The sequence below is a fragment of the Lynx canadensis genome, chromosome F1, assembly GCF_007474595.2.
Source record: "Lynx canadensis isolate LIC74 chromosome F1, mLynCan4.pri.v2, whole genome shotgun sequence".
In the NCBI taxonomy this organism is placed as follows: domain Eukaryota; kingdom Metazoa; phylum Chordata; class Mammalia; order Carnivora; family Felidae; genus Lynx; species Lynx canadensis.
Genome location: NC_044319.2, coordinates 47046577 through 47061456, shown reverse-complemented (window position 1 = coordinate 47061456; position 14880 = coordinate 47046577). Strand labels below are relative to the sequence as shown.

The following is a 14880-nucleotide window of genomic DNA, read 5'->3' as shown; positions in this document are numbered from 1 at the left end:
TTTTCCTATTTAAAATGTTCTTAATTTTATATAATTACTACAGATTGAACTTTGTGTCAATAGAAAATGACCTCTTTAAAGTTAATATTTAAAAAACTTAATGTTTTTAGTCTTGAATCTTTAATATTATATTCATAACCTGCTTTCTTTGTATTTTGGGGCATACTGCTGTCTGTCAGTTTCATTTACTTTTTTTTTTAATTTTATTTTAATTCCAGTTAACGTACAGTGCTATATTTACTTTCAGGTTTACAATATAGTAATTTAATACTTCCATACATCACCCTGTGTTTGTCACGACAAGTGCACTCCTTAATCCTCATCCTCTATTTCACCCGTCCCTCCAACCACCTCCCCTGTAGTAACCATCAGTTCTCTAGAGTTAAGAATCTGTTCTTGGTTTGCCTTTCTCTTTTTTTCCCCCTTGCTCATTTGTTTTGTTTACTTTGATTAGGAAAGACATGACACATGTTCAGTTAGATTTAAGAAATTTTATGTTTTTTTTTAATGCTTATTCATTTTGAGAGCAAGAGAACACACATGAACGTGAGCATGAGTGAGGAAGGTGAAGAGAGAGAGAAGGAAAGAGAGAGAATCCCAAGTAGGTACCACTCTCAGTGTGGAGCCTGACACTGGACTTGATCTCATGACTGAGATCATGAGCCGAGCTGAAATTAAGAGTTCAGTGCTTAACCAACTGAGCCATCCAGGAGCCCCAGGAATTTTATATTTCTAATGCTACTTTAAACTATATTGATGTTTATCATTTTGTCCCTAAAAGTGAATTGCTGGAATGTGGGGAAAATTTTATTTATTTTGGCTGATTTTTTAAAATCCAGCTCGTAATTTAAGCATCACATTAATTCCAAAAATTTCTCTTTCTGTGTTTAATTTTTCTACATGATCTATTATGTCATTTGTTAGAAATATTTTTTCTCTGCCAATCTTTAAATTCCTTTTTTTTTGTTTTCTCCACTTAATTGCCTAGGACATCTCATCCATCCATTCAAAAAATATTTATTGAACATCTATTATTTGTAACAAACTGTTCTAGGTACTTGGCATATATCTCTGAGAAAAGGGAAATGGTAAAATATTCCTTCCCTCTTAGAGTTTAGAACTGAGGCAACAATAAACATAAAACATAGCACATACTAGATCATGGAGCACATTAGAAGGTAAAAATGATATGGAAAAAAGGGGACATAAAACACGTCAGGAAGAGTGCCTGGAATTGGAAGAGAAGAGGGCAGAGAGAACAGGTTGTATTTTTAAATAAAGTGGCAAAGTGCAGCCTCACTAAGAAGGTGGCAACCAGTCAGGCAAATGCTTGAAGGCCTTAAGGTGTAAACCATACAAATTCCAGGAGGAAGAGCACTGCAAGCAGGGAACAGCCAGTGCAAAGTCCAGCTGGAGCCAAGTGACCAGAAGAAAAGGATAGTGCATACAAAAAACACCGAGGGGAAACAGTAGGCACACAGGTCATGGGAGGCTTGGTGGGCCATTGTAAGCTTTGAACTTGAAGGGAATGGAGAGTCATTAGGTGCTTTGAACAGAAAAGTGAGTAAATTTATGAGAAGGTCTCTCTTTAAGGTCACTTTATATCTTTTGAATTATTTTCTATTAAGACATGATAAACTTATTCATTAAAATTATTATTTATATATTTGGCTTTTGATGGTGCTCTCTTCTTTAAAGTAGAGAATATTAGGCAGAACTATTCTTGGTAAGTCAAAATAAATCAATTTATATTAAGGTCTCAGGAGATTGTTTTTTTTCCTTTCAAAATGCTTTGTTGCTTTATATTGCAATATATATATATATGAATATATACATACATATATGAATATATATATGATATATATGTAGAGACTAAATAATAGTAAAAAGAAATATACCCACATCCAACACAATATATTATTTAGATTTGCCACTTTCGTGAACCCATACTATATTTATTCTTTTATAAGTGGCTTGCTAACAATTATATTGTTGATATTTATCTCTAGTTATCCATATAGCCCTACTTTCATTCTTTATTTCTCTCTCTTTTTTAAATTAGGATACATTTGAATTTCAAATGTTAAAAGTTATCTCTGGGTGAGGATTAAAGGTGATTGTTTATTTTCTTCCTTTAATACCACCTTTAACATTTTAATAATGTACCATGTTAAATAGAAATTATTAATAGAAATGATGATGTGCAGTTAAATAGTTTTTTTTTTAATTTTTTTTTCAACGTTTTTTATTTATTTTTGGGACAGAGAGAGACAGAGCATGAACGGGGGAGGGGCAGAGAGAGAGGGAGACACAGAATCGGAAACAGGCTCCAGGCTCCGAGCCATCAGCCCAGAGCCTGACGCGGGGCTCGAACTCACGGACCGCGAGATCGTGACCTGGCTGAAGTCGGCGCTTAACCGACTGCACCACCCAGGCGCCCCAATAGTTTTTTTATACATGATCTATAATGTCAGTTATTTTGTCATTCTCCTTTTGGAGTTTGAGCACCCTAAAGATACCTGACAGTCATACATGTAATTGTTACATGTTTTGGTTGCTCAGGATGCCTTTTAATGACTGAAACCCTTTTTTTAGTTAGAATCTTTTTAACAGCTTTACTAGGTATCTGTGACATATAAAAATTATAAATATTTAAGGTGTACAACTTGATGTTTTGATATATGTATGCATTGTGAAAAGATCACTACAATCAAACTAATTAGCATATCACCTTTACACAATTACCATTTTGTGTGCATGTGTCAAGAAAACTTAAGATCACCTTTATAAATTTCAAGGAAAAACCAAATCTATCCTCAACATGTTGTATATGACATCTCTATAACCTGTTTAGCTTGCATAACTGAAAAATTTTAACCTGTGACTAGCCCGTGTCAATCACCATTCTACTCTGCTTCTATGGATTAGCTATTTTACATTCTGCAAAGTGAGATCATGCAGTATTTCTGTGTCTTGCTTATGTCACTTAGCATAATGTTCTCCAGTTCCATCCATGTTCTCACAAATGGCAGGATTTCTTTTTTTTAAACATGAATAGTACTGTATTGGATATACACGTTTCCCCTGTTATCCAAAAGTAGAGTGTCCCTATGAAACCTTTCATAAGCCACGGTGGCATAAAGTATAGAAACAAGTAACATTAATTACATGGAAAAATATTTGAGCATTCCCAGACCCAGCAAGTAACCTCCTGTAGGCAAATGCTATTTTCACTTTTTGCCTTTTAGCATAAAAGTGAAAATCATTTTCAGATTTGTTAGTGAAAACAGGTATTAATACAGGTCTTCTGTAAAAGTAAAGTGATGTGACACAAACTTTTGAGTAGCAGGGGATACATAAAAATACACATGTATATGTATACATATGCATATCTCACATTTTATTCATTTGTTGATGGACACTTTGGTCATTTCCATAACTTGGCTATTGTGAATAATACTGCAATGATCGTGAGGGTGCAGGTATCTCTTTAAGATACTGATTTTAATTATTTTGGGTATACACCAAGATGTGGAGTTGCTGGATCATATGGTAGTTTGAGTTTTAATGTTTTGAGGAACCTCCATACTATTTTCCATAATGGCTGTAGCAATTTACATCACTCCTGTACAAGGGGTCCCTTTTCTCCACATCCTTGTCAATGTTTGTTAATGTTTGTTAACTTTTTTCTTTTTGATAATAGCCATGCTGACTGGTACGAGGCGATCTCTCAGTGTGGCTTTGATTTGCATTTCCCTGATGAATAGAGATGTTGAGCAGTACATAACATTTTTAGATTGTCTTCTTTCACTTAGTAATATGTATTTAAGTTTCCTTCATGTCTTTCCATGGCTCGATAGCTCATTTCCTTTTAGCTCTGAATAATATTCTATTGTCTATATGTCTCACAGTTTGTTTATCCCTTCATCTATAGACAGACATCTTGTTTGCTTCTAAATTTTGTCAATTATGAATAAAACTATAAACATCCATGTGCTGGTTTTTGTGTGGACATAAGTTTAAGTTTTCAACTCTTTTGGGGAAGTACAAAGGAGCATGATTGCTGGATGGTATAGTGAGAGTATGTTTAGAGAACCAGACAGTGGTTACAGCTGGGGCCATTTGCACCTGCACTGGAACTCAGTCCCAAGGTTCTTGCGATGGTGCTTGCTGGGGCATTTTCGGCCCAGAGAGGGGATTAGTTCCAGCTCAGGCAGCTGAAATCTCTAAAGGCAAAAATGATGGCACACTTGGTGGTGAAAGCTTTAGGGAGAATCTCCAGTAGATGTGATGGCTGCTGATTCTTCAGTGGTGAAAGATGCTGGGTTCCTTTGCAAGCAGGTAGCTGGTGTCCACGGCTGTGAACACTAGTGTCCTTGGTTGTAAAAGTCACAGGCATCTGTGGTGGCTATGTTTCAAGCCCACATGGGGAAGGCTTCTGAGGTCTTCTGCAGATCAGGGTAGTGTGGCCTGTGGTGTCATTTGCTATGTAGTTAATACTAATAGCCTTGCCCTTCTTTGTTTTTAGGTGTCTGAGCCACACTGAACTCCCCAGTGATCTGGATAGGGTGAAGCTGCCGCAGGTCCTTCAGGCAGCACCTGGAAAGCTGAGGGGGTCTGATGCCCATCTTGGTTTCCTTTTCCTCTCCTAGGAGAACTTGTGGGTGGAGACCCACTTGGCACTGATCTGTGCTGGCCTAGGGGATAGAATGATGTAGGTGAAATGACATTTCTCTTTCTACCCTTTTCTTATTGTGGTTCTCCCCCGCCCCCCTACTATGTTGCTATGCCTTCTTGAGTAGACTCCAGAACTCCTCTAGAGATGTTTTTGTTCATGGATGGTTGTCCAGCTGTTGTGTTTTGTGGAGTGATGAGGCTAAGATCTCTGATGCTGACATCTTGCTGACATCAACTGCTATAACTTTTTTCATTTATTCATTTTCACTGCTATGGAGTGAATCAAATGCTAGCATTGGATTATAAATACAATTATCCAGGGGCGCCTGGGTGGTGCAGTCGGTTAAGTGTCCGACTTCAGCCAGGTCACGATCTTGCGGTCCGTGAGTTTGAGCCCCGTATCAGGCTCTGGGCTGATGGCTCAGAGCCTGGAGCCTGTTTCCGATTCTGTGTCTCCCTCTCTCTCTGCCCCTCCCCCGTTCATGCTCTGTCTCTCTCTGTCCCAAAAATAAATACACGTTGAAAAAAAAAATTAAAAAAAAATACAATTATCTATTCCACCATGACAGACATCTTGCCTTATGTATTTATTAACTTTTGCTTTTCTGGACAGTACAGCTATAAATATTCTCTTGCCTGTCTTGTGCTCATACACAAAATTTTTGTGAGGGGATTCTTCTGTTATATTAGCTTTGGAACAATTCTGTGGTTGCAGCCATTTGACAGCTCAACTGGGTCTAGAGGGCCCAAGATGATCTCACTTGATCTGTTTGACAGTTGATGTTCGCTGTTAGTTAAGACAAATCAGTTGTCCTCAAACGTAATAAAATAACAATGATTTACTGTTTCCTGTGATTTTTATGGTTGGCAACATGTTCAGGTTTTTTGTTTTTCTAGCTTGGGAGAACTTATGAGGTTGGAGTCATCTGACAGCTTGAGTGGGTCCGGAGGATCCATGAAGGCCTCACAATCTGTTTGGCAGTTGGAGCAGATTGTTGGCTGGAACAGTGTGTGTCTTCTCTAGGTGTAGCACTTTATCCCTCAGTAAAGTGGATTAGGAGTTTTTGCGCCATTGTGGTCTTGAAGTTCCAAGTAAGTGAGGGCAGAGTGCAAAAAGACTATAATTACCTAAGCTCTGCAGCCCCCCAACCTCGCTTTCAGCAGATTATTGGTCAAAGCAAGACTCAAATCTAGTCCAGTTTCAAGGGGTGGGGAAATAGACTTCTGTTGATGGAAGGAGTTGGCAGCCCATTGTGGAGATGTTTTCAGTCTGCCTACCATAGCTTGAAAGGATTTTTGCTTTAAAGTCTAGTTTGTCTGATAGTACATCTGCTTTATATGTATAAAAAAAATGGTCAAAATTTTCCTGGTTTTGTTTTGGCCATTAAATTTTAATCTTTCCTTTTCCTTCTGCTTTAAAAATATTTGTGTTTAAACTTTCCTTTGTTATATTTTTAAAAATAATTTGTATTTTTTAAACACTGTCCTGTGAACTAGTTTCAGTGTTGGAACATTAATTCTCATGTGATGTACTGTATCTCTGTTGCTTGGATTCACTGGTACTTGATTGTACAGAATTTCAGGACAAATGTCAATTTTGTTCTCAGATTTAGCCAACATCCTTGCTGACAGAAAGCACAGAAAAATATAGTTAAGTCTCGTCTTTGGTCGTATTACAGAATTTTTCTTTATGTAGGAAATAGTACAACTAGAATTTGGTTTGATATTGATTGCCAGTTTTTTATTTCCAGAAAACCTGTCATGCTTTTTAATACTATCAATAGTCTCTTCAATAGAAAATACTATCCTCTATAGAAATTTCTGAACCTCTGAAAGTTAATTTTATTTAATTATACTGTATTAGTAAACATCAAATTTTCTCAGACTAAAAGTTTTTAATAACATAAAATACCTTCATGTAAAAAGTAATTTTCTCTGATTTCTTTAAAATAATTTTACCAGAAATGCATCTTTAATATTTGACAAATTAAAATTTTTTTTAATGTTTATTTTTGAGAGAGAGAGGGTGTGAGCGAGAGAGAGACAGGGTGCAAGCAGGGGAGGAGCAGAGAGAAAGGAAGACACAGAATCCAAAGCAGGCTCCAGGCTCTGAGCTGTCAGCACAGAGCCTGATGCGGGGCTCGAACTCACGAACAGTGAGATCATGACCTGAGCCGAAGTTGACGCTCAACCGACTGACCCACCCAGGTGCCCCAATATTTGACAAATTTAAAATAATGTCTTAATTTTTGAGGTTGAATATATTTTTGCCCCTGTTTACTGCTATATTTTACATGTTAGCAGGCAGTTTTAGCAACTATTTTCTTAAGTATTTATAAGATATTGGGCAACATGTTATTTTTGTGATCCCCAAACAATTTTTAAATGTTTTTTGTCTTAATTTTCTTAAATTAAACTTATCTTCCTTAATTTATAAACAATGAGTACACTAAAGTAAACAATTGTGGTTGCAAAGCCAGATTTGTGAGCACAAGAACTATGACAAAGTTGTTTCAGTTAGCAGGGAAGAAATTAACTGTTTAACAATTGTGCCATACACACTAACAAAATGCCAGGGAAAAGAGCAGCACACTGGAGATTATGAATCAGTATTTTCTCTTGAAAACAATTGCCTCAAAAATTTTTTTTTCTCAAAATAATTTGAGTATATTCTTCTGTTAGCTGTTAGTAATAACATCTGTGAAGTCTTACTAATTTGTGGACCTCAGATCACATCTCATGGACGACTGGCTAAAATAAAATCAACACTGTTTTCTGAAGACGTAGTTGGGGTGGATTAGCAAATTTGTGGTTTTACTTTGCATAAGGCACAGCAGAGTAACGGGAATTTATCATTTTTGGAGAAGTTCTGCATTAGTAGTCACGGACAAACTGAGATCAAGTGTTTCTCCTGAACACGTAATACGTATCAAAGCCAAACCTCTGGCCTTGGCCTTCTCTAAGAGAGAGAGAATAAGGGATCTAGGTAGTCCAGACTTCCCAGTGTCAGCCAGAGGGATCCTTATGTGGCTCCACCCCTTTTCTGCTTTCTGACCAGGTATTTCAAGCATCATCAGTCAGCCTCTGGCTGACCATTAAGCAGCAGTGGGAAGGTAAAGAGACCCCTGCCCATGCAATTGAGAGTTAACAGTATTCACACACCTCTATTATTCTGTTAGGCTCACAAATAGTCTTAAAATGATGCTCTAGTAATCTCCACCCCAACTAGCTTCAAAAAAAACATACAAGAGCCAACTTCATTATCAGCAAACTACAGGCTTTGCCTGAGTCTCTGGAGCAGGTGACAATTTGATTTTTAAGTAGCTTACTGATACTTAGCATTGATGTAGCACCATTCAAATGAAATCTCAGAGTGCTCTACAAAACATTAATTAATGACAGCTCATAATATCCCACGGAGGATGGTACATTTTGCAGCTACCCTTTTTAGAGATGAAGTTTCCAGGGGTTAAGAGACTTGAAAGAAGTCACACTTCAAAAGCAGTTGTGAAGCTATGAACTGAGTTCAGAATTTGAAACTATTAATTTCTAGCACTATCAACTAGGGCTCATTTCTTCCTCTTGTGTGTTAATAACCAAAATGATCAACATGTTGTTTTTGAGGTTCTTATTTAAAGCAAAATTAGCATAATTCAGAAAGTAAAAGGGTCAGTGCTTCAGAAAGGCCTTCTAAATAGGTGTGATAATGGCTATAACTTGCTACTTGATGCAGAAATGAAGTTTAAAATTTACTGTAAAAGACACTGAATTATTTGATGATAATGCATTCTTGGGAAAATATAAGGTTAAATTTGGCAATTTGGCATTGAATATCAATTTAAAAGTTCAAAACTAACATTTAAAGATACCTAGTTGTAACCAGTCTCTAAAGAGCATGTACTGTATGGTGGTTAAGGGCACAAACTTTGAGAACTAAATGGAGTTGATCACACCTTTGGGTGCTGCCATTTAATTGCTGGGGCACAATTAGTCACTTGAGATGATTACTGAATCCTGCTGAACTTCCGTTTTCTCGTCTGCAAAAATAGAGACAGGATCTAGTTAAAACATGCATAACAGGGGCACCTGCGTGGCTCAGTCGGTTGAATGTCTGACTTCAGCTCAGTCATGATCTCATGGTTTGTGGGTTCCAGCCCCTTGTTAGCTTTCTGCTGTCAGTGCAGAGCCTACTTTCAGAGAGACCCTCTCTCCCCTTCTCTCTCTGCCCCTCCCCTTCTCGCACACACTTTCTCAAAAATAAATAAATGTTAAAAAAAATGCATGGCACACACAGATGTATGAAGAAGAATGCCAGGTTCTCGTCACAAATGTATTCCATTTCTCTGGTGACTCTGGAAAAGTAAACTTGAGTTTTCTTCCTATCTACACCTAATTTTTAAAAATATGTAATCATGTAAATGTATAAAATGTAAAATATACCAAGAGTATAAATTGAAAAATTCCCTACTTCTTTTGGTTGTTCCCATACCATCTAGATAGCTTCCAAGAGGAACCTCAAAAGTTCTTAAGTATATTTCCAAATACAGCTACAAATTTACAAACGTACTTTATGTACTTTCTTCTGCAACCAAAATTGTTAAATCTAATGTATATTGTCCTAAAGATGGTTCTCACCTCATGTTATGTATTAGATATTTCACGGTAGTATGTTTAGAGCTATTCTTTTTAATAACTGTATATTATTTCTTTTTAGTGAATAAATCATTAACCAGTAGCACACTGAGGGGCAGTAAAGTTCCTCCCCACCCCATTCTTTCCTTTCATGACTAATGGAATGAATATCCTTGTACATATTTCATGTTGTATGTATGTCAGTATATATATAACAGGATAAGTAACTATAGCAAAATTACTATGTCAGCATGTGTATTTTTGACAGATATTACTGAATTGTGTTATACAGATAGTGTCAAATTTGACAGTCCCACCTGTTTCTCCTTACCCTGCCAATATTGTGCACCATCACATTTCTGTTTTGGCTTTCCAGTCTTACAGGTATAAATGTATTTCATTAATTATCATGCAGAATAAAAACACATTAAGATTAGGGGACATGTAGGTAAACAACAATATTACCAAGAACAAAAGGTATAACTTCTTTTGATGCTTGACTTTGACTATTTTGTGTATAATCCTTAATAACTTATGTATACCACATGCCCAATATCATCACATGCATCTGGAGCCATGTTGGTTTATATTATTTAATAAACATAATTCTCAAAAACACCATCTAAATACCATCAGTTTTGGAGCTCCTGGGTGGGTTGGTTGGTTGGTTAAGTGTTGACTTTAGCTCAGGTCATGATCTCCCGGTCTGTGAGTTCAAGCCCCACATTGGGCTCTGTGCTGACAGCTAAGAGCCTGGAACCTGCGTCAGGTTCTGTGTCTCCTCTCTCTGCTCCTTCCTGCTCAAGCTCTCTCTTTCTCTGTCTTTCAAGAATAAACAAACATTAAAAAAATAAAATAAATACCATCAATTTTATGTTAAGTTTTACATGGTGTTTCTATAATATCAGACCGCTTAATCATTCCTTGGCTATTAAAATGTTCTTAATTTCATTTAGAGAAAATTAAACACTAATTTAAAGTATATTAATTGGGATTTATATTTGAGGCACTTGGTGCAAAGTTTTGAATACTATATTGAATTGTTGCAAGAATGAAAGTTTGGTTCTCATGAGTCGCGTTCATTTGTATGTGGCTATCAGCTGAAAAGCATGTTAATTTTTACTTGGTGAAAATGCAGTTGGAGCACTGTGTGTGTGTGTGTGTGTGTGTGTGTGTGTGTGTGTCTACGTACTTGTGTAGAGTGAACACTGTTTACATTATTCTTGGCTTCTTGAAATAGCAAAAAAATATGTTCACCAGTGTCATCTTCGTTTTCATGAGACAGCATTTTCATTTAACATTGGTATTCTACTAACAGATTGGAATTGACATTCATGAAATTGATGTTTATTTTACATGCATGCAAGCTGAAGGTTTTAAGCAATTATTACTATAATTCTTTGACCTCAATTATGCAGATAGTTCATACATAGTATTTTTTATAGCCTGGATAAGCTCTGTAATTGAATTACTCCCCTACTTCATTTTCTTTTTTTTTTTAATAGAGTGCTCAAATTTTCCTGTTTTTATTCTGTTATTGGTAAAAGAAGCTTAATAGCACACAGAGGTGGGGGTGTCTGTGCAGATGGATTGGTGGCAAAGCTCACCTGTGCCAGCACGAGCTTTCTCTGATTCATTTAAATCTTGAAATACTTGTAATAGTCCATATTATCTCCTTGTTTTAGATATGTTTCTGCTCACATCATGGCATAAAATTGATGCTCCAGTATAATGTGCCATTTTTTGGTGTGACTTTTCAGATCCTTGCCATATATAAGCCCACATCGTGAGACGGGTGTTAGTGGCATAAATGGACAGTTCACTGGATCATTTAACTGATTTAGTCAAAGCCTTTTTAGGTATAGAGCTAACACTTCTTTTTTCTATTTACTAAATCATTAAATAAAACGATTTGATTTAAAAAATAGATTTGAGCCTGAGTGGCTGAGTTTGGAGCCATGTTGGTTTATATTATTTAGTAAACTTACTTCTCAAAAACACCATCTAAATACCATCAATTTTGGGGCTCCTGGGTTGGTTAGTTCGTTGGTTAAGTAGTCTAGTGATCCATGAGTTCGAGCCTCGCACTGGGCTCTGTGCTGACAGCTCAGAGCCTGGAACCTGCTTCAGATTCTGTGTCTCCCTCCCTCTCTCTTCCCCTCCCCTGCTCAAGCTCTGTCTTTCACTGTCTCTCAAAAATAAACAAACATTAAAAAAATAAGTACCGTCAATTTTATGTTAAGTTTTACATGGCATTTATATAATATCAGATTAATATATATGTGATATCAGCAGCATCTGGCTTCAGCCCAGGTCATGATCTTGTGGTTTGTGAGTCCGAGCTCCATATTGGGCTCTCTGCTGTCAGCACAGAGTCTGCTTTGGATCCTCTATCCCCCTTCTCTCTTCCCCTCCCCTGATCATGCGTGTGTGTTCCATCTCTCAAAAAAATTTAAAAACCAGTATGACATTCAGACTGTTCAGTTATGCTCTGGGTCAAATTCTGCATATTTAGATGAAGAACAAAAACAAAATTTCTGTAGGTATTTGCTTTAAACTAGTGTACCCTACACGAGAGTTTGACCATAATTTATTGTGTGATAACATGTGCTTGCTCTTCCCAGGCTTTATACTTCTTTGTCTAATAGGAGTTTTATCCCATAACGGAAGTAGACACTCCTTGAAGATCAAAAGTGCTTGTCTGAATTTTTAGGTCCCAAAGCCTGAGTTGCTAAAGAAAATGGTGGAAGCAGCTATGGAGAGAAGAATCCCATTTTCTTGTGTGGTTCTGGGTCAGTGGTTAATTTGACAGGGGTAGGGGATAGGAAGGCTGTGCATTGCACTTAAACTATGGTAGCCCCCTTATCCGTGGCTGCACTTCCCATGGTGTCAGTTGTCTGCAGTCAGTTGCTGTCTGGAAGCAGATGGTCTTCCTTCTGAGGTATCATCAAAAGGTCACTGGTAGCCTAACACTATGTCACAGTGCTAACGCCATTCACCTCACTTCATCTCATCATGTAGGCAGTCACATCACAAGAGTGAATACAGTGAGGTGTTTTGAGAGACCACATTCATATACCTTATTACAGCACATTTTTATAATGGTTTTATTGGTAGTTGTTAATCTCTTACTGTGCTTAATTTATGAACTAAACTATATCATAAATATGTATAGGAAAAATCATAGGATATATAGGGTTTGGTACTATCTGCAGTTTCAGGCATCCACTGGGGGTGTTGGAACACACCCCCTGCACTTAAGGGGGACTACTCTGCTCTACTGTTGTCTCCACAATCCTCAGACTCCTCATACAGTTTACTGGTTATTTTGGCAAAAAATACTGGATACACAAATTCCAGAGAATCCATGACCTTGGACAATGGACATAACTGCAGTAGCCAGTTGAAAGTAACTAGAGTGAACCCCCAGGCAGTTTGAACACCTGTAACATCTCTGGAAATAACTAGCACTACCTAAATTAAATTACTGTGAACTTTTAAAAAATTTTGGTTCTTGGGTTTGTATCTTGAGAGATTCTGATTTAATTAGTCTGGGTGGGCAGAGTGTTATATGTGGGCCAGTATGTATATATGTACATATATATCCTAAGGGATTCTAACAATTCTCACAACAGCTTTTGAGATTTCGTTTTGTTTCCATTGTTTAGTGTCTCTCAGACTTTAAGATACCTTAAAATCACCTGGAGCGCTTGTTAAAACACAGCACGATGGTCCTGCCCCTAGAATTTCTGATTCAGGAGGTCTGCGGGAAGACCTGGGAATTTGTATTTTTAACAAGTTTCCAGGTGATGCTGATGCTGTACGATAGGGACCACACTTTGAGAACTATAGGTATGGAAAATCAAAGAAGCTCATAGGCTTGAAGGGAAATAATGACCTTTCCAAGTTCACACAACAGTTAAAAGAACTGGGATTTGAACCTGCCATTCTGATTTTAAGTCCACTGATTTTTTTTTTTTTAACTAGACTAGTGTGTTACACTTTACAAATTACTTTTGCATCTATTATCTCAAATCATGCTTGAAAAAATAGGGCTGGCAGGGGCTGTTAATGTGTAATCGTGAAGAAATTTGAGCTCAGGTACCTGAAGTGATTTCCACGTGACTACATAGCCAGTAAATAAAAGAGAGTAGAAATTAATCACGATACCCGTCTTTAAATGTTTTTACATTATTCCAAGTTATAATCAGCCAGTTATAATACACAGGTATTTTGTATTAACTAAATTCTGATTTGGTGATGTGACAGAGTATTGGAACCATGTATATCACTAACATTTGCAATAGTATTTAGTAATAAATATGTTTGTCTTAATTTCAGATTCTGCATTAGAATAAGTTACGTAAAATCATCATATATTCTGGAAATATGTTTCTTTGGAAGATTTCCAGCTTCTAAAATATCTGTGATGAGCTGATTTGGAAATATACAGATTCCCTAATTTATTTTAAAACCTATGGATTCTGTTTTTGAAATGCCAATATGTAGGCACATATTGTTTCTTTTCTAGCTTCTGTATAGTTTTTTCTAAACAAAGTATGCATATCCTATAGAAGAGATGCTTAAAGAACGTCATTTTAGGAGCTAAATTTTTGTTTACTGGGTATTTTTCACTTTTTCCCTGGATTTGGCAGAACTAATAGAAGTGTTATTTCTTTGAAAGACTGTTTCATTGCTATGCCTGCCTGAGGCCTCATCTTTCTACATGCACTTGAAAATGCACATTTGTCCTTTTCTAGGGATTCTATCTCTTTGCCAACATCTGCAGAACATTTCCGTGAAAAATATCCAATGGTTATTCAGACTTCTTCATCTGTATAGAAACTTCCAGGTGCTCAGCCAGACTGACTGACAGCTGCTTCTTAAACATCATCAAAAGTGAGTCACATTAGTGTGTATTTTCTCACATGCACACTTGCACAATTATGGATCCAGAGAGGTATTTACATTTTGATGACCCAGAAAGAATAATTCTGCCAATAAATTTTGAGCTAGCTATGTAGTTTATACAAACCTATTTTAATACTCACAATGTAAATGAATAGGCAATACCTTGCCCAAAACAAAGCATGACAAAATAGTAACACACTCGACAAGAAAACAAACACACAGCATAAGGCCTGCAAAGTCTAAGCACAGGCTTTTGAGAAGAAGGTAGCAAATGCTCTAAAAATAAAGAAACACAAATATATTTAATTTGAACTACACAGGGATCATTTTTTAATATTGAATAGTTGTTATTTTCAACGACAAATACCTAAATTTTCTTTAAGGTCTCACTGTACTTCTAATATTAAGTTCTATCTGGAGCTTATTTTTTTCCACCATTAACATCTTAGAGCCTGACAATACTGAAGAATAATATTCCATATTTATGATGAGATACCAAGGTGGGAAAACCATGGCTTTAACTGGTGTAATGGTGGGCTAGCTCCCCAATGGAGCCATCCTTTCAGATGAGTAGGGTTGCATCTCACCTGAACACCCCTCACTCCCTGCCAGCTGTGTCCCAGAGGCTTGTTCTTTCAAATTACTTACCCATACCAGTTT

General features: G+C 36.8%; 1 long non-coding RNA gene across 2 annotated transcripts in view; it reads left to right on the top strand.

Annotated features, from left to right (window-relative positions):
* Positions 1-14193, top strand: part of LOC115505094 — a 379384-nt gene extending 365191 nt beyond the window's left edge. For both annotated transcript variants that reach the window (XR_004343095.1, XR_003965916.1), the window contains one exon: positions 14070-14193. This is a non-coding gene — a long non-coding RNA (uncharacterized LOC115505094). The remainder of the gene's footprint in view (positions 1-14069) is intronic.
* The last annotated feature ends 687 nt before the right edge of the window (positions 14194-14880 follow it).